We start from the raw sequence: 19,961 nt of genomic DNA on the forward strand, positions 1-19,961 counted from the left end.
AAGAATTAAGCTCATTAAACATTTGCAAAACTTACCCCTCCGCTCCCCCCTACACCCCCACCCCCAACAAAAATTCAATAAAATCAAACACATTTATTTTACAATGTAGAACAAACCGCGAAACAGTATGCTCTTAATTACAGCATGCAAAACTTATCAACAAATGTAGTCGACAAAGTACGTCATATATGTATATACATACAAATCGGTATTTAATGGCGGATTTATCCTCTATCAAAAAAGTCTTCAGTACACGTAAATATTCCTGACTGTGTATCAAAACATTTTGTCAAAACAGCTCCATTTCCCCTACTTGGTTATTGTGAAGCGGACTAGAAATGAAAGGACATTCACTTTTAGTGTAAATAATTACCTTTTGCTAAGATAAATATAAATTAATGTTACGCTTAGAGCTGCAACGATTCACCAACAGCTCGATCATTTCGATTTCAGACACTCCGATACCGATTTTTTCGATTCGATTCATCTTCAAACCTAGTTTTATCATATATTCACTTTTCTGCCTCAAAATAAATATTTCTGTTCAAAAGTGTCGCATACCTAGATGCTCCCACAGCGGGGATCGAACCCGTGACCTCCCGGTCGCTAGGCGGACACCATATCCATTACACCACGGCGACCTTGGCATAACTGCTTCAACAAGAGCGTTAACTATTGTTCATCCTGTACCATAAAACATTTTTCTTTAAATACATATTTATGTGTTTTTGACTTAACATCCTAAAAACTGTGCATAGGATAATCTTTTTTTAAATACAGGATGCTGAACATTAAAAAGGTTAAGCAATTGTAGGGTGTAAGTCATATGATACCTGATAATAATGAGCACTTGTTTTGGTGTTCGCACTGTTCGGTTTTGCTCGATCTGTATGTTTAGCTGAAACACATAACCGATAGGATGCAGCTAAAGAAAACAATTAATTTATTTTCTATTTCATCATGAGCACAAACATTAATATGGACATCCACAACTTGACATTCTGACAAGAATAGAAACATTAAAAGTTATACTCATAAACATGATCATATATAATTTATCACATTGCTGATACTTTCACTGTGCTGTCGCTACGAATGGCAATGTTAATGCTTACATGCTCTCGAGGGATTGCCTAGAAATTTATTTGCAAAATATTTTTTTTACAGCCTTATTCAATTTACAGTGTGTCTGCTGTCAACTGATTAACTGTTAAAAAGTCATTTTTAAGTACATTAAGTGAAAATCAAATGGAAAAAATGCATGCACAAAACATTATCAACACAATGTAATTACTGTCATAACAGGAAAGTACAACAACAAAACATCAAATTATAAGTTTGTTTCCAACTTTCGCCCAGCTTCGGGTAAGACTGACACAGAATTATCGTCTTTAATCTTCGTTTTGACAGCCAAAACGACTCATACAGACACATTGATTGGGTCAATAGATTTGTTTTACATTAAATTCCATCCACACAGACAAACTTTTAAATTTGTTGATAAAAACACACTGAAAAGCTGCGAAATACCTACCTTGACAAAACGAAAAAACTTTATCCGAAAATTAGCAATTGTGAAATCTGCCATACAGTATTCATTTTAATATAAGCTGAAAAAAAATCAAATAAAAAAAGGTCAATTTTAATACCCCGCACTAAACGATCTTGCTGTAGGTTCTACTTGAAAATAATACTATTGTTAATGGCTAAAGAATTGGTTGACAAAGAACGCGAAACGGTAGTCACAACTTAAAGTCGTTGTTTTCGGAAATGACGTCAGCGCCGGAATAGTCAAAATCGCGTTCCAAGCCACATATACATTTTCTTTAAGATATTTAAATTTGCGAACACGCTTCAAAACATCTCCACAATATGATGGGGTGGGATATTCCATTAGTTAACTGCTATTTTAAAGAAACATTATATTTTGAAATTAAATCACCATACACTGAGTGAAATGAAGCGAATGTACGTTGTAGGTTATGATACAAAAAACCTTGTTTTAGCAATTTCTTCGTTAATTTACGAGTACGATCATTTAAATCTTTAACACATAAACATGCTCTAGCGTAACGTACCAACTGCGAAATGTAAATAACATAGGGTGGGCCTAAAGGGATGTTACCATCTAGGAACGGAAAATCCACAATTTAAAGTTAAAATCGTCCCGTTTGTCGCATAAACTTGTCTTAATCATATTATTATTGATTGTTACATGTAAGTCTAAATACGCAGCATCTGTATTGGATTGACCCGATCTTTTAAAGACTAGTTCTTTAAGGTTTATTTTGTAAATTTATTGTTCAAGTATGGATTATCAAAATATATTATTTCATCAATGTACCTACTAGTTAGGTTTAAACGTTGAATCTAATCTTGTTGTTTAGTTTTCGATAATTCTAACATAAAATCGTTTTCACAACAATATAAAAATAGATCAGCTGTAAGTGGCGCACAATTATTACCCATGGGGACAATATTTTACCATTAAATCCAACAAACAAATTATCCAAAAGAAATGTTAGTGTTGCACAAAAGTCAAGACAAGTCAAAATGTTGTATTATCTAATATCTGATTAGTAAAAAAGCTGTTTTATTGTTTAAAGCAATATAAGAACACTTCTGTATTGCTAATGTGTTTTTTTTCAATCACAGAAACAAGTTTGGATGTTATTAAAGTGTGAGGAAGCATTGTATATAGTTCAGAAAAATCATATGCGCTTATTTGTGATACCTTGTATTGTTTTATTTCAATGTTATCAATAACTTCTAAGGATATTTTTATTGACCAAAATAGGTTTATATTACTATTTTCAAAACCTTTATTACCAGAATCTTACTGGTATTCCTAGCTTGGAATTGCACAATAATGGAAATTAAATGTGTAACTACAACATTTGCCAACCTGGTTTTGTTGCGCAGCCATGTTTCTTGTTTTTAATTATTTCAGGAAATACTACTTTGTTTCACCATATTTTAATAGTGACGACTTGTTTGAAGCGGTAACAGAAGACACGGACCGTTTGAAACGACGTTTTGAGGTTAAAATGGCTTGGAAAACAAGGTTTAAAATCATGTACCAGATTGCATGTGCAATAGACTTTATGCACAAGGGAAATACATATAGATGGGTGTCTGTCATTATTGAAAATATGCAATTAAACAAATTATGATTAAACTGATGAAATGCTTTTCTTTAGAAAGTTTGATTCCTATAGTAAATTGATTTTTTCTGTTACAACGAAGACTAGAGTTTGATTTCTCTTCTGATAATGTTTCTTTTTTTTAAGTCCTATATTTCAAAAGTTTGGCTCTCCTTCATACATCATGATATAAGTTACTCAAAATATTTTAGTTTACATACAGTGTTTTTGAGTTTCTACCACAAACATGTTTACAGAGGTACAATCTTACATATGGATATTAAATCCAAGAACATCGTTCTAAATGCCAAATTCAATGCGAGGGTGATTGCTTTTGGATTCGCCAGAGAGTTGAAAGAAGGCGATGAAACCTTGTTGATTACTGTCATGCCTGTGGGGACCCCCGGGTATTGTCCGATTACTCAACATAGTCTGCTTAAAAAGCAACACGACTATCACAACTTTGGAGTAGGCTAGTATTATTTTCGTTTATTATCGCGCAGTGTTGGTTTAAGAAATTTGAGTTTACTGTTTATCATCAAAGGTGGTTGTATACATATTATTATTTTATCAATTATTAATAAATATCATACATACGTATAATTGAAATGTTTGAACTCAACTTTATTTTCAGTTTTACTCGAGTTAATTACTGGTCTCAGCCCATTTGCAACAGAGGAAGGGTTAGAGCTTAGAAAATGGCATAAACGTCTTGTAATTGGAAAAGCACAGGCGAATCTTTATTTCACGCGAAATTTGCTTCAATTTTAAGTATACAGTTATTTCAGCTTACCTGACAAATTCATGCTTCGTTAGCAAAAAAAGCTTTTGGTAAGGGGACTTTCCTGCTCATCATAAGCAACTTCTATAGATACTTTTGCTCCAAAAAGGAAAATGTTTTCTATGTTATACAAGCTACACGATAGCATTTCCGGATTCATTTGTGTCCGTATTTTTCCTGCGACATTGTCAAACAGTCCATGAATTAAGGCACTCTAGGAATTTTGGCGCGGCTCAGCACTGATTTGTTTCGTTTCTATGAAGCAAACTAAAAACAATTGTTATCTATATTATATAGGAGTCACTTTGTCTGTCGGACTGTCGTTATGTCTGTCCCGAAAATTTCATCCGATCTTCACCAAACTTGGTCAGAAATTGTGTCTACATGATGTCTAGGTCAAGTTTGAATATGGGTCATGCCGGGTCAAAAACAATGTCATGGGGTCACTTAGTGCGTTTTAATCCGAAAGTTTGTCCGGACTATAACTATGTCATTTATCGTTATATTTTAAAATGACTTAATACATGTCTTCACCATCATGGGACGGTGTATCATGCGAAAGAAGTATGTCAATATCTCCAAGGTCAAGGTCACACTTGGAGTTCAAAGGTCAAAATGTCAATAAATTAGCTTGTCCGGCCCATAACTTTGTCATTTAATCTGAGGCTTTAAAATCATTTGGCATATTTGTTCATCATAATTGGACGGTGTGTCGTGCGAAAAAAGTACGTCGATATCTCCAAGGTCAAGGCCACACTTTGAGTTCAAAGGTCCAAAATTGCCATAAATGAGCTTGTCCGGACCATAACTATGTCGTCCATTGTGAGATTTTAAAATTATTTGGCACATTTGTTCACCATCATTCGACGGTGTGTCATGCGAAAGAATCGCGTCGATATCTTCAAGGTCAAGATCACACTTTGAGTTCAAAGATAAAAAAAACATGGCCATAAATGAGCTTGTCCGGGCCATAACTATGTCGTCCATTGTGAGATTTTAAAATATTTTGGCACATGTGTTCACCATCATTGGGCGAAAGAATTTTGTCGATATCTGCAATGTAAAGGTCACACTTTTAGTTCAAAGGTCAAAATTGGCCATAACTGATCTTGTCCGGGCCATAACTGTGTCATTCATTGTGAGAGTTTAAAATACCTCGGTGCATTTGTTCACAATCATTGGACGGTGTGTCATGCTAAAGAATTACGTCGATATATGCAAGTAAAGGTCACACTTTGAGTTCAAAGGTCAGAAATGGCCATAACTGATCTTGTCCGGGCCATCACTATGTCATTCATTGTGGGATTTTAAAATGAATCTTTACATTTATTTTGTTCACAGTCATTGGACGGCGTGTCATGCGAAAGAGTTCAAAAGTTCAAAGGTCACAATGACCATAAATGATAATGGCATACTAATTCTTAACAATCGCCATAAATTAGCTCCTCTTGTTTTGTGAAGACATCATGCAAAATATTATGTGTCAATGCAGCATGCGGGGGTTTACGTCACGTCTGTGACAAAGTTCTAGTTAGTATTATTGGCATAAAAATGTACCTTTAAGTCAGCCCCAAAACTCGAGACCTAATTGTGATATGGATTAAGGTATTGCGATGTCACCTTCTATTTGCATTCCTTATAGCTTGACCTTGCTAATGATGGCACTATGTTGCGTCTTGTGTTACGGTACAAGTCTGAATGGGAAAGAACAGGTACAGTTCAATAACGTGATAACAAAATGTGAAATTGTATTTACACTTGTACATATGCTTGGATTTAAGATATGGCTTGGGTCATGGTGTTTTTCTAAAATAGAAATATGGCCGTTTGCCCACTATATCATTATTAAACACATTTATTAAAATGCCTACTCATACCCGGATACCAAACACCTATTCCGAGACCTCAAATGGACTGGTTAAAGGGAACGGCTAGATTCAAACAAAGACCTCGTGTAGACTGGCAAAGTGAAAATACTAAGATGAAACCAAGACCTGGCGTGGACTAACGAAGGAGAAAGACTATGTTCAAACCGAGACTTCAAGTGGACTGGCGAAGGGGAAATACTATGTTCAAACCGAGACTTCGCGTGGACTTTCGAAGGGGAAAGATTATGTTCAAACCGAGACCTCTGGTGGACTGGTGAAGGAGAAAGACGATGTTCAAACCGAGACCTCGGGTGGATTGGCGAAGGGGAAAGACGATATTCAAACCGAAACCTCTGGTGGACTGGTGAAGAGGAAAGACGATGTTCAAACAGAGACCTCGGGTGGACTTGCGAAGGGCAAAGACAAAGACCGTGTGCGCGTACTTTTAAATTGGGAAGACTAGGTTAATTGAAAATCTTAACCTACGCCATACAATGTTTATGACCTTCAACCAACCGTTTCATTCAACGACATAATAGCCTATTACGTGGAGGTTCTCTTCATATGACAAGCCGCTTATTGTTAGAAAATTAAAATTCTTCAAAGAAAAATGTTTCTTTGAGGTATGTCCTTTTAATAAACCTTTAACATGAACTTTAGGGGGAAGGGGGGCAGAGTTGGTGTTGGCATTTTTATTATGAAATCAATGTATAAAACGGAACTGTATACGTTATATTTGTGTCGCAAACAGCTAGTCATATTTTTCCGGGACACAGTTTAAATAAGTTTTCTTACATGTCTTAGGGGCGACCAAATTTCTTCACATCAAGTGCATTTGTGAAAACAATGAGGTTCAACCTGTTGTGGATGTATCGGGCACATTTTGCAATCGTTTTTATGCCCCCGAAGGTGGGCATATAGTGATCGCATGTCCGACTGTCTGTCTGTCTGTCCGTCTGTCTGTCTGTCTGTCTGTCTGTCCGTCACACTTTGCGTTTAGGTTTCGAAAAATGCTCACTTCTATGTCGATTCAGATGTCACCTTCATATTTGGTATGCATGTGTATATGGACAAGGCCTTTCCATACGCTCACACATTTTGACACCTTTGACCTTGACCTTGAACTTAGGGTCCGCGTTTAGGTTTCGAAATATGCGTTTTGGTGTCAAAAAAGCGTTTTTTGGGAGCATATGTAATCCAATGGTGACAGCTCTTGTTTTTTATCAGATACATTTTTGGAACCATTATTGTTCCAAGTAAAACATTTTTTTGACATACGCCAGGTCTGAAACCAGTTGCTTATTTTCGACACAGTTTAACAGAAATATCAATTGGCTAACGATTCCTAAACTCAACTAGAAATGGCGCGGCAGAGGCCAACGCGTATCCCAACGCCGCATGTTTGAAACAGGGGCGCCCTACGGTTGGTAATGGGGCCATGCAAATTTGAGATTGACCGTATTGTCATGAGAGATGTTCAATACAAATTGGAAGTAATTCAATGTAGAAATGAAGAAGTTAATGTAAAATAACCTAAAAAATGAGTCAAAATCTATACCCTAATTTCTCCTCTTCATCCTGCTCTCCTAACAAATCTAATGATGAATCAACTTCACTGTAGTCAATTATGTACATGTCATCCTAATTGGAATGACTTATGAGATGACTGAACATGCTCTCTTATATCCAATCTTCTTGCTTCTGTTTTGGAAAAGTTATGTTTTGAGGTTAAATGGTTGACTAAATAGTAGCGTTTTAGAAATTTTATATCGCAATCGTGTACACATCAATGAATATGTTGAATTTCATGTCTGTCTTTGATGTGTATGTTCAAAGTCCATCTTGCTTTTAATTGTTTGTCACATTTTTCCCACTTGAACAATTTGACATATTTTCAGTAATGAGTCTAAAATTGTAATTGCCCAAATTGAAAGTTTCAGCCCTTTTATAGATTCTTGAGGCTATATTCCATGAGTTTCTCATACTTTTTATGCTTGACTGCATTCTTTCTCTTCTCTCATATACAGGTGTCCCTTTGCGCCTATATTTTATTATCCCTTGTATAAACATTAGATTGAGCTGAACCATTTCAAAGATGAGTTAACACAAACAATTGAATACTAAATACATCTCTGCGCCACTACTGTGTAACTCTATGCGCCACTTTGATTTATTTAAAATTTTATATCATTTGGCAGGTTATTTACTTACCTCCCTTTACAGCTTATTACTTCCCTTTGATTGGTTTTTTGACCTTTGACCTTGAAGGATGGCCTTGACCTTAACCTTTAACCACTCACAATGTGCAGCTCCATGCGATACACATGCATGCCAAATATCAAGTTGCTATCATCAATATTGCAAAAGTTATGGCCAATGCACCGTACCGGGGGCATAAAAATAAGTGAAAATATCTGACCCGGCCCCGCCCTATACCCCATAACTTTTGACCCAGGGGTCAGATCAAAATTCCGTCACTGTCACCGTCGCACATATTCTTATAGCTACCATGTATGTAAGTTTCAAGGTTCTAGTGCTAATAGTGCTAATAGAGTAGGAGTAGCAGGTGGCCAGGACGGACGGACAGACGCACATAAATACAGTATCACCACTTTTTCTCCGAAAAACGTGGGGTTAATAAAACGAGTTTGTTTTTATACACGTCTCGTAACCAAGTAGAGGAGGTATACTAGATTCACAATGAGCGTCACTCAGTTTGTGTATGTACGTGTGTACGTAGACACACGCTGCGTTCTCTTAAACTTGTTTACTTACACAATTCAACGTTGTTTTTAGGATTTGAAGTTGTGATTTTGCATGCGTTATTGGACAACATTAACCTTTCCTAAAATTATGCCCATGTTGTTTAACTTGGAATTTCCGACCACTAGTTCTGACAGGCTTTACAGGGTAATAACAGTTGGGCTGCCATTACGCTTTAATATTATTATCCCCCGCCATAGCAGGAGGGATATTGTTTTGGCGATGTCCGTCCGTCTTTCCGTCCGTCCGGAGCCATATCTTGGAAGTGCTTTTGCGGATTTCATTGAAACTTGGTATGAGTATATATATATATATATATATATATATATATATATATATATATATATATATATATATATATATATGGATCACATGATGATGCACGCCAAATGGCATTGTACACCATTTGTTAATAACGGAGTTGTGGCCCTTTGTATCTTGAAAAAATGCTTTTTTGATAGTCAAATATAACACGTTTGTGTCCAGAAGCATATTTGCGGGGGAAATCAGTTCAACGAATTTGCTTGTTTTTATTGTCACTTATGTCGGTACCCCCTATATGTTACCATTTATATTATGTAAATTAACTTAATTGTTGGTTTTTTCTTGTAATTTTTTACTTGAGTCTTCAAGCTGTTTAATGTATATTTGTTTTTTTTATGTAGACGTCGATATGCGATATTCCAGAGATCTTAGAAAAAGCAGCTGATATTGCCGTCAAGTGCATAAAAAGCGTGAGCCAGGAAGGCGAAGAAAAAAGCCTATCATCTGATGAAATCGTCAAAGATTTAACGGTTTGTTTATTTGTACGTTCGGTTTACCTAGGGCATGGCTTATGTTAACATTAATTATTGTCACGTGTATGTCTTCAAGTAATTTCGTTCGCAATCAGCAAAGTGAAAGATGATCTAATTAGCTGAAGTCTTTTCAATAAATATCTTTGTATGCCCCTCTTCGAAGAAGAGGGTGCATATTGTTGTTATGCTTTATATTGGTAATTAACCGTTATTATTATATCTTTGACCCTCGTAAAGACGTATTTCATTTTATTTAATTATCAGAATACATTTTTACTTGAATGAATTAAAGTATCCGCCCTATGATTGAAATCTTTTGAATTACTTTTAGGAGTTGTATAATCGTTTCAAAGAAATTTATTTTCCGCATTGGATGCGAATTGATGTTCAACAAATTATTTTGGGAATTCCCAAGACAATTAACATAGTAAAGTTAGATATTTAAGCAGAAGTATGGCCCTTATCTTTTTTCCACTCTAGAAAAGCTCGGTGGATTTCGCCTAATCTGTCACAGCTTAATCCTACATGTGTTAGTGATCGTTAGGCCAGAAATTATAGCAGCGAGCAATTTTGGCAGAAATATGGCTCATTGTCATAGTATCCCACTGAATAATAATATAAATGGTCTTCCTACAATTTATTGGACTCCTCTTTAACTGCTATGCCTTTTGTTTGTCCTGCATGTGATTGCCAATTAATGGAATTATTTTCTACTAATTGTGACATAATAATGGCACTTTTCATGTTGTTCTTGTATTACGTATAATAAGAAGATAGTGATGTTTTGGTGGTAGTCCTGCTCGACTGAATGGGGTTTTGTCTGTGTACAAACATATGTTGCGTAAACTTTATATCTCGAAAAGTAAACTGTTGATAAGCTTATATAACATATGAAAAGGTTTGACGGGATTATGCAATACATTTGAATATCAAATAATTATAAATATACGTTAATAAAAAAAAACACTTCTGAAATCTTTCAGTTAAATAAAGCTTAATGAACACGAAACTAAAAGGGGTATGTATTTGCACATATTTATTTTTCACCAAAAGTCGAAAGTATGTTCGACGTAAATGAATAACAACTTTACTGCTATTATACATTCACGTTGGAATCAATAATTAAATAATTAAAAGATATATTTGATTATTAAATACCGTTATAGTTAGGGACTATATTCATCGTTGTTATGTATTAAACAATTGTCAATTTTCTTTTCGAGCTATACTGTGTATTTTACCCTATTTTATAGATTGTTTTGTAAAGATATATATTGAACATCATTCTTTTACTGAAATTCGTTTTTGAACGACGATGGACTCGTACACTGCTTGTTATGTTGAAGACGTTGAGATAATCTTAAACTAGTTTTTTGGTTCGTTTAGCGCATTTGTAAGGATGAGTCAGTTACGAAATGGAATGAGTCAGTTACGAAATGGGATACAGCAGATAACGGTCGTTGCGATATAAGCTTGGTGAATAACGCCATAAAAGGTATGTTACATATACTAATCCTTAATTTGAACACATACTTATCGGATGTGTTAAATCTTTCATAAGTTTTAATGTCAAATAATAAGTGTGAGTTAGACATAAGGATATGGTTTTCGCTCAATAACTTCAGTTCGCATTATCAAATATTAATGTAAATTTCGATATAGAAAGCTTCATTGGACATCTAGCTTGCGATGGGATGGCGGTGTTGTACTGAAATTGTGTGTTTAAGTAACTAAAATGAAGAGCTAGCTAGGTCATTGCTTTAGAGCCAGTTGTTTCAACGTCACTGTCACTAGCAACAATAACACAGTAAAAAGGTGGTGTCCGGTCAATAACTTAAAATTGCATTGACCAATTTTTCTCAAACTGGATGTAGCAAGGTTAAATGAAGGTCAAGGTCAAGCTCACTGTCAAATAAATTAAAAAATGGCTAACGCTCAATTACTTAAAAAAGAAGCATTATACTAAACATTTATGTGTATGTTGCTTGCATGCATACCTAGTTTGAGGCGCATTTGAGACCAGTTGGGCCAATATCACTGTTTGTCAATATCACTGTTTCTATAGAACAACTGTTTCGGCTCAACTTAAGTTTGGATGGAGGTTTACACTGAAGTTGTGTGTGTAGGTAACTGCAGACATAGCATTATAGTTTATTTGAGACAAGTCTGAGTGAGATCATGGTGATATTCTGCTGATATTGTAAGTATATGTAGATTGCATAGATGTTTAGTTTGGGAATCTACTTTGGGCCACTCGCGTCACTTTAAATATATACAACGTTTCCGCTCATAAAAAAATAATTTGAAATGAGATATTATTCTGGTGTTTGGTGTGTATATAGCTGACATGCAAACCTCGTTAAGAATATAACACTAATTTAAATAAAAAAATATAACTGAGACGTTCATAATGTAGTTTTGTGGCGTTGCCAATTTTCTGTTTTTAAGGTTAATTGAATGTTCATCTCGCGGTTTCCACCAATCTCTGTAAGCAACCGATTCGCACGTGCTTTTCTTGCATGAGGAACTCGTTCATCAATCCAGTCCAGTGTTACACGTGTGGGAAGACTGTTGAATCCTACATAAGTATGAATAATTATTGTCCAATACTTGTTCGGTGTATGAGATTAAAACGTACTTTAATTAAAGCGCATCTACTGTCTGCAATAAATGATGAACGAGTCTTAGATGCTACGATTTAAATCTATGTTATTATGTCTATACTGTTTACAGATGACAAATGGGGCGCCATCTTAGTAGCAGGTTATGACGAAAAAGATGGACCGGTTTGGTGGAAGAAAAAAGATACATTAAAGAACATTATTACTTCGAAGGTCGTGCCTGCAATGTGCATAAGGTGATTGGAAAGAACCATATTCGTTCCATTTAATGTTACTGTTAATGGCATCCTTCGCGGAAATTTGCGCAAAATCAGGAACCGTATATTACCAATGTCACTTATTAATCGCGCCGCTAACGAAACAATTTTATAATTCTAATTTCCTGAAAAAAACGGCTCTTTTTATCAATTCAAAGGTTCATATCTAGTTTGAAATGATGTGTGAACATAGTTGCTTCGAAATGATCGAGCCACAGCACTTTGACACGTCTGCTACGATGTATTTATGGTACTGCGAGCGTAAAAGATTTGACTTTCAATAAGTTTTTTAATGAAGCCATTTTGTGACTTTATTACGTTTTTTCTCGATTCATGTTCTTCTTAGATGAATCATGGGTAAATTTAATCCAAATTTAAGAGACATTGAAATAAGTTTTTGTTCACTTTTTTGTTTTCAACAAAATTAATAAATAATTACGCAATTTTTAGAAGAACTACTGAATAGTGTTGCGTTAGCAGTGTGAATGGGTTTATACTGAATATAATATTCAAAGTAAAAAAACTTGATGTAACATATAATTTCTACTAATAAATATGTTCTTGCAAATAACTTTAAGAACCCTTACCGAAACACATTCGCATTGTGTTTGGTTATTTACATGAAAATACCATTTTATGTTAGTGTGTCATCGCGTTTTCCGTTTATGTGTGTATTTAGAATGTTAAACGATTGGATCTTCTATTTAATATTTACATTTACACACTCATTGTGTGGTTTTGAAGAATATAATATGCTGTTATATATTAAAATCCCCCTAGTAATGTACAAGTTACAGAGCTGACACGAATTTAGGACAAAACTCCAAACACCTCTCACCCCTAAACATGTCAAAATATGTGAACATTTCCTTAATTTCTGATAACCATAATGGATTTAATATTCCTCCCAAAAACAATATATTTGAAGGCATTTCAAAACCGCTCATAGCAATTTGGATATGGTTGAATATTGTAACATTTACACTTAGCCCAAGGCTTCCGATGATTTGGCAGTATTGATAAGATATAAAAGCAATTTACTGTAAATCCATTTCAAATTGTCAAACACTACAGTCACACAATGAGTTAGACAGAGCAGTTATCAAATCAATATAATAAACCTCCGGGAATACACTGGGGAGGGTAAATTTATTTGTGCAGCTATTTAAAAGTTTGAGAACTGAGTAATGTTTCACCGTCATATTTGGAACACAGAACATTTTGAGGTATATAATTTCCCCTATATTTAATAAAATTGTGTTACCAACTGAAACGATCAACTTAGCAGTATAATTTCTGTGCCATTATCGTACTAAAAAAAAGTATGCTAATAGATACGTTTGCAAGTTTTTAAACATAGTTTTCACATTCCAACAATATTTGAAGCATATGAAAAAATGTAAGTATTCACATACGCTCTCATAAATATTACACGTAAATAGCAAATGTAAGTATACAAATAGTATTGGTATTATGGTTATGAAGGTGAACTTTCAGTAAATGTATTTTACATGTGCATCATATATCTTGATAACACGCCTGTTAGTGTCAGAATTTCAAAAACAAATTTTTGACTGCTCAATTGTGTTGTTGCCATTTGTCTTCCTGTCGATTTGCATTTTAAAAGGTACAGAACCCCATGCGTTTACATTTGCTCGAATAGCACTATTATAAACACGACACACGGCGCAAGCATTCTTTTTCCTACGCCCATCCCTAATACCGAAAAATCACAAAGGATATCGTGTGGTCGTCGTTAAAAACTATGAAGACATCATCCAAGCGCCAACAATACCTAATCGACGACCTAACGGCAATGCCCTTTAACACATTCACAGTAAACGCCCGATTGTGCATACTTGTGACGTTCCTGCTGGTACATCGTATTATCGCCCTGAAAACGCCATAGTTTCACAAGCAAAGCCGTGTAAATGCCAAGGGCGAGGTATTGTCTAAGCAGACGCGCCAAGAACGTAGTGTGGACGCTTCAATGTCGCCATTGATCGGATCTGCTGACCTACATTATCTTGTTCCGATGATCGACCGATAACAATCCGGTAGTAATAGTAGAGCAACGTCCTTTTCAAGCACTCAAACTACCCCTGTCTAATGGACTCAATATAAACATGATTGACCAGGTTTAAATCATGATAGATTATTTTTAAAGAACCGTGGTTGACATTGAAATGACCATGCTATTTCAATGTTCAAATGTTTTATTATAGGGTGTATTGACGCTTTGATGACCATGGTTTTTAAACGCTAATTAAATGTCATTGTCCTACACAATTACAATGGTCAACAATATTTAAATAGACCGCATTGTTTATACTCTTTCTAGTCAACCATGGTTTAACCATGACTTTTATGACAACTATGATTCATGTGTAATTCACCTGTTAATGACCATTATCAAACACGTTTCGGTGACCCTGTGGTGAATAGCCGCCCTGGCACCATGGCAAACAATGGTTTTGCCATTATTCAAATGAATATGATTAATCGTTCATTATGCTATACATTTCTATGTTCAAACATAATTTATTGTCTGCTCTAGAGTCCTGGCCAATCGTGTGTTGATCATAATCATTAGACTAGGATTTATCACGATAACTTTAATGGTTATAAGCAATGTATCTTTTGTCATGTCAATAAACAAAATACAACAACAGAATTAAATTGACATTCGAAACGAATGCGGGTAAAGCGAATATTCTTTCACAGACAAATAAGGTGCATTTATGTTGTTCCAAGTTATAGATTCATAAAATTTGTGTATGTTTGTCCTTTTAAAAAATACGAATGTTTTGTTTTTATTCGTGCATTAACAAAAATAATGTCTTATATTATCTAATAATGTTTGTTGCAAGCTGGCCACTTATAAAAACATCTCTAGAAAATCAACATCTTATTAATTTTGCACCGAGAGTAACAAAATATAAACTATTTGTAACGTCAACGAGTCATTGAATTTACAAAAGGTCACGTAAATCGGGTGTTAAATTAGTATTGTCGTATTTATTGAACGTGTTCATATTTTGCATCGATTGTTTTGCACTAAAGCCTGGAGGCAAAACCAATGATTATGATTATTTCAAAAAACATTTTTTTATGATTACTATTACTGTTAATATCTGCCTAAAAAACGCTCTTGGTAGCATAAAAATAATAGTGCATGAAATATAATAGCGCTATTATAGTAATTTTTCTTCTTTTGTATACATTTGTTAAACATATTTATTCATGTTTCGATAATGGTTTTTCTACATTATAAATTCCAAGTTTTTCATAAGGATGATGATGATGATGATGATGATGATGGTGATGATTACTATTACTGTTAAGTAATGACGTATGAAGAAGAAGATGATGGTGGTGGTGGTGGTGGGGATGACGATAATGCTGATGCCGCTGCTGCTGATGATGAAGAGGAGGAGGTTACTGCGGCTGTTGCGGATGAAAACGATAATGATGTTGCTGCTTATGCGGATGAAAATAAAGATGATGACGATGATTATGATGATTTTGATCATAATGATGATAGTGTTATGATGCTGTTGCTGCTTCTTCTGCTGATCATGACGTTACTGATCAGAATGATGATCAGGAGAACGTTTACAATTTAAAAAAAAATCTGCTGTCCGGATTATGATAATTATGATGTAGCAATGAATCATTATCAGCTACCTTAACATCATAATTATCATCACCGTAATCCTCGACATCATAATTATTTGTGTGAGAGGAGAATTATTTATCAAATGCATTCATCAAGTAGCATTACGAGATTGTGTTAACATTGAAAACGAAACAACGTGTTAAACTCTTTATTACCGACCGGCACAATCAAATGAGTGGCTCGGAACGTGCCTAAAGAATAACGACTACTATTATTACAAGTATTTGCTCTACACGTTTATAGGCGATTCGATAAATGAGACATTTTATTGTCTGTCAATCGTTGTGTTTACATTATTTAAAATTTTAGATTACAACAACAATAACAAAAATAACAATATGTATTAGATTGAAGTAAGAATGTATTAGGAGACAAGTAGCACTTTTATGAAGAGACACTATCAAGAGATATTGATTTTGATCATGATGATGGTTTTGTTGATGCTGTTGTTGCTGATGCTTCTTCTCATAATGATCATAAAGCTAAGAACAATGATCAGAAGTAAATTATAATAATTGTTTTTTTATAATGATATTTATGATGTTGCAAGAAATCATTATCAGCTTAATTAACATCATAAACACCATCATCATTTTCCTCGCCATCATTATTATCTGTGTAAGAGGAGAGTTATTGATCAAAAACATGCATCAAGTAGCATTACAAGATTGTATTCACATTGAAAACAAAACAGCGTGTTTATCTCTTTATTTTAGACCGGCACAATCAAATTAGTTTCTAGAAAATTTAGTTAAAATAATATTAACATCCGCAAATTAAACACTATTGCTTATATTTATTTTAACCGGAAATTTATACTTTAACAACTCATCGACACGTGCCAAAAGACTAACGACTTTTGCTCTACAGGTTAATGGGCGATCGATTCGATCAATGAGACATGTTATTGTCTGTAATCAATCGTTGTGTTTACATTACATAAATATTTAGATAAAAACAACAATAACAACAACAACAATAACAATATGTATTTGATTAAAGTAAGAATGTAATAGGAGACAAGTAACATTTAAATGAAGAGACACTTATTAAGAAAGACCAAGATAAAATAAAATGAGTAGCTTTCATATCTTTTTATTATACCAAATGGATTAATTAATGTTTAACTCATTAATGTCAAGATATATTTCTGAATATAACAGTTTTTACGAAAACCTAAGAACACGAAATATAAGGAACGCATTAAAAATATACATGTGTTTTGGATGCCATTCCAAAAATGTTTCAGGCTACCACTTCTGGGCCCTTTTACATAACAAAGAATAACAAAAATAATACACACGGGGGTGACACGGCTGATACTATTAAACAATCCATTCAAACAGGTCGTTTATGCAATTGTATCGTTTACCTATACGGCTTGGATACAATCGTGAGTATATATTTTTGAGTATTAACAATACGTTTAATGGTCATTCTACAGAACGCTTTGGAAACAAGTATTCCATAACACATCAAAATGAACCCACAAAGTTACAGGGTCGAACCAGCGACATAAAGATCATTACAATTGACACAGAGAATACAGAATTATAACAAGTTATTTTTTATATTTTTTTTCTTAATTCAAATACTGGTTTAATACACATATTAATTATGCTCGTTTTAAATATAAAAGCAGTTTCAGCTTTTCGAAAATGAAACATTGGCTATTGTATACTTCATGTAAACGTTTAAACATAACCTTTTTGAGTGTCATCGTGTCAACTAATAAACACTTCTCAAAATTAATGAAATCAAGAAAGTTGAGTGCATTTTTACAAAATGCAATTTTGTTTAGAAATATTACTTAATGAACAAGGTACTCATCATTTTTTGTATTCTGCTAATATATGTAAACATAAACAGTTCTTAAATAACGCATTTTACGTCCAAACGTATAAAAGTAATTTAGGTCGAAATCGACATTCTAAAATTATACCAATATTAAGACAACAACTTATTAATTTAATTCGCAGGAACTTGATGGATATTAGTTCCTATGTCATGTGCTAATTTACTTGAATATTTTTTTAAATGCTGCTATATGAAATACATAGCCGGATTCATTTGCATTTATTGAATTCGAACATAATATAGAAAATTTAACTCTGTTGAGCAGCGATATTTGCATTAATAAAGGATCTCACAAAAGTGTATGCGACGTAAAAAGTCAAACACAGGCATATGCACAAAACAAGTGTGTCTAAAACAAATACACATTTTAAACTGTAAAAAGAGGTAAAATAAATGTGTTTGTCTTTTTTTTTAAGACGGGTAAAAAAATAAATGCTTTTATGTACAACATATGGTATAGAAAATACATGAATAAGTCACAAACTAAAAGTTGTGTGTACACTGTGGTACCTGCACCGTAGATTGCAAGGCTTTCGATAAAGTTATATTTTTTAAATTGATGAAATGAATTATGTACTTTATCTATTGTTACACAATGACATTGACCCCTTTATAATATTCTGGAATGTTTTGCTCTGATATTGTATTTTAATTATGTACAATCAATGCTCAAAATTAAACTATGTAGTATAATTATTTTGTAAAGAATATATCATTCGTAACTATTGCCAAATAATAGTGTGTAAGCTTAATTTATTAAAGTCCACTATACAGTACCCTCAAGGCAATGTTCAAACATCGATTTAGAAGATGTAGTCGTTTTCAATTCTTTAAGGCTCATTTACTAATGTTTTCGGAAGAGTGTCATCATTCATTTCATTGTTAATCTCATTACGCGTGTGTTCGTCACTTACATGCTGAACGTCAAGATCTATTGCCCCTTCGTTAATAATGCTGCAAATTTCTTCAGGACCCAACATCTCATTTTCATTTATATGGTTTAACACTTCTGTACTTTCTAAAACACTTCTTTCATTCATTGAGTCAAGTTCAAATGACTTGTTAAAAGAGTCTGAATTCTGATTGGTCGAATTTGTAAGCTGACTGAGTCGACCATTTTGAAACGTCCTGAGGTTGCTTTTTCCTTTTTGGCATTGACAGACTTATTTGTTGCCAAAACTTATCAACCTTCTTGGACTGATCTCCTGGCCACTCGATGTATGTTACTGCAACAAAACCCACATAGAATACACTGTTTGCGAGAGGTATAACTGTATTATGAAACAAAGAAAGTGTATGAAGCGTGTACAGTCACGCATTTTATGAATATGTCTTTACTAACACGCCGTTGTTAAATAAAAGTGTACATTCATATGCAAATAGACTTTCAGTAAATCAACTGTGAAATATAAATACTTCTAGTAATGTATAGAAAAAAAATAAAAGTGGCACACAATTAAAACCATACCTTTCCGGTGGATTTTTTCCCCATCAAATCAAGAAGAATAACACTTATATATGATATCGCTTACGTCATTTGACGTAACTTTATTTAGATTATAATCTTAAAAGAAGTTACATATCCGAAACATTTATCAATAAGTTAATACACTAAATGCATGATGTCGTATTGCATAATGTCTTTTAATCAATTAAATATAAAACACGCACGTCAACATCGACCTGGGCAAACATGCAGTAATGACGCAACTTACCAGAATCTAGAATATTTTTTAGAATGGGGTCCATGGTGTCCTTTTGGGACGAGATATCTTCCAGAAGAATGGGTATTATCTTGCTCTTGCGCTCGAGCATCTTCTGCTGTGCCAACTGCCACTCCATCTTGGTGAAGTTACTCGTGAGATAGTGAGGAGAGACGACCAGGATCGTGCGACGACTGTTTTCCACAGCGAAGATAATGTTGTTGGTGATCTCTGGTATAAACAAACAAAATAATTTAGCTGGGTGCTTAGAAATGAACAAAACAAATGTTTAGAAATGTTAATATCTGCATTAATCAGCAATTTTATGAATGAATTGCAAATTTTGAGTTTGTTGTGTTGTACTACGGGATATTAAATATGAGCTCTTTTTAATACAGTTGTGAATCCCGCTCAAAATAACATCATTTCTATGATGGCCATGTGCTATCATTTCTTTCACATTAAACTCGGCTCCAAATGTAAACAATACAT

Source organism: Dreissena polymorpha, chromosome 3 (genome assembly GCF_020536995.1).
Source record: "Dreissena polymorpha isolate Duluth1 chromosome 3, UMN_Dpol_1.0, whole genome shotgun sequence".
NCBI classification, from domain to species: domain Eukaryota; kingdom Metazoa; phylum Mollusca; class Bivalvia; order Myida; family Dreissenidae; genus Dreissena; species Dreissena polymorpha.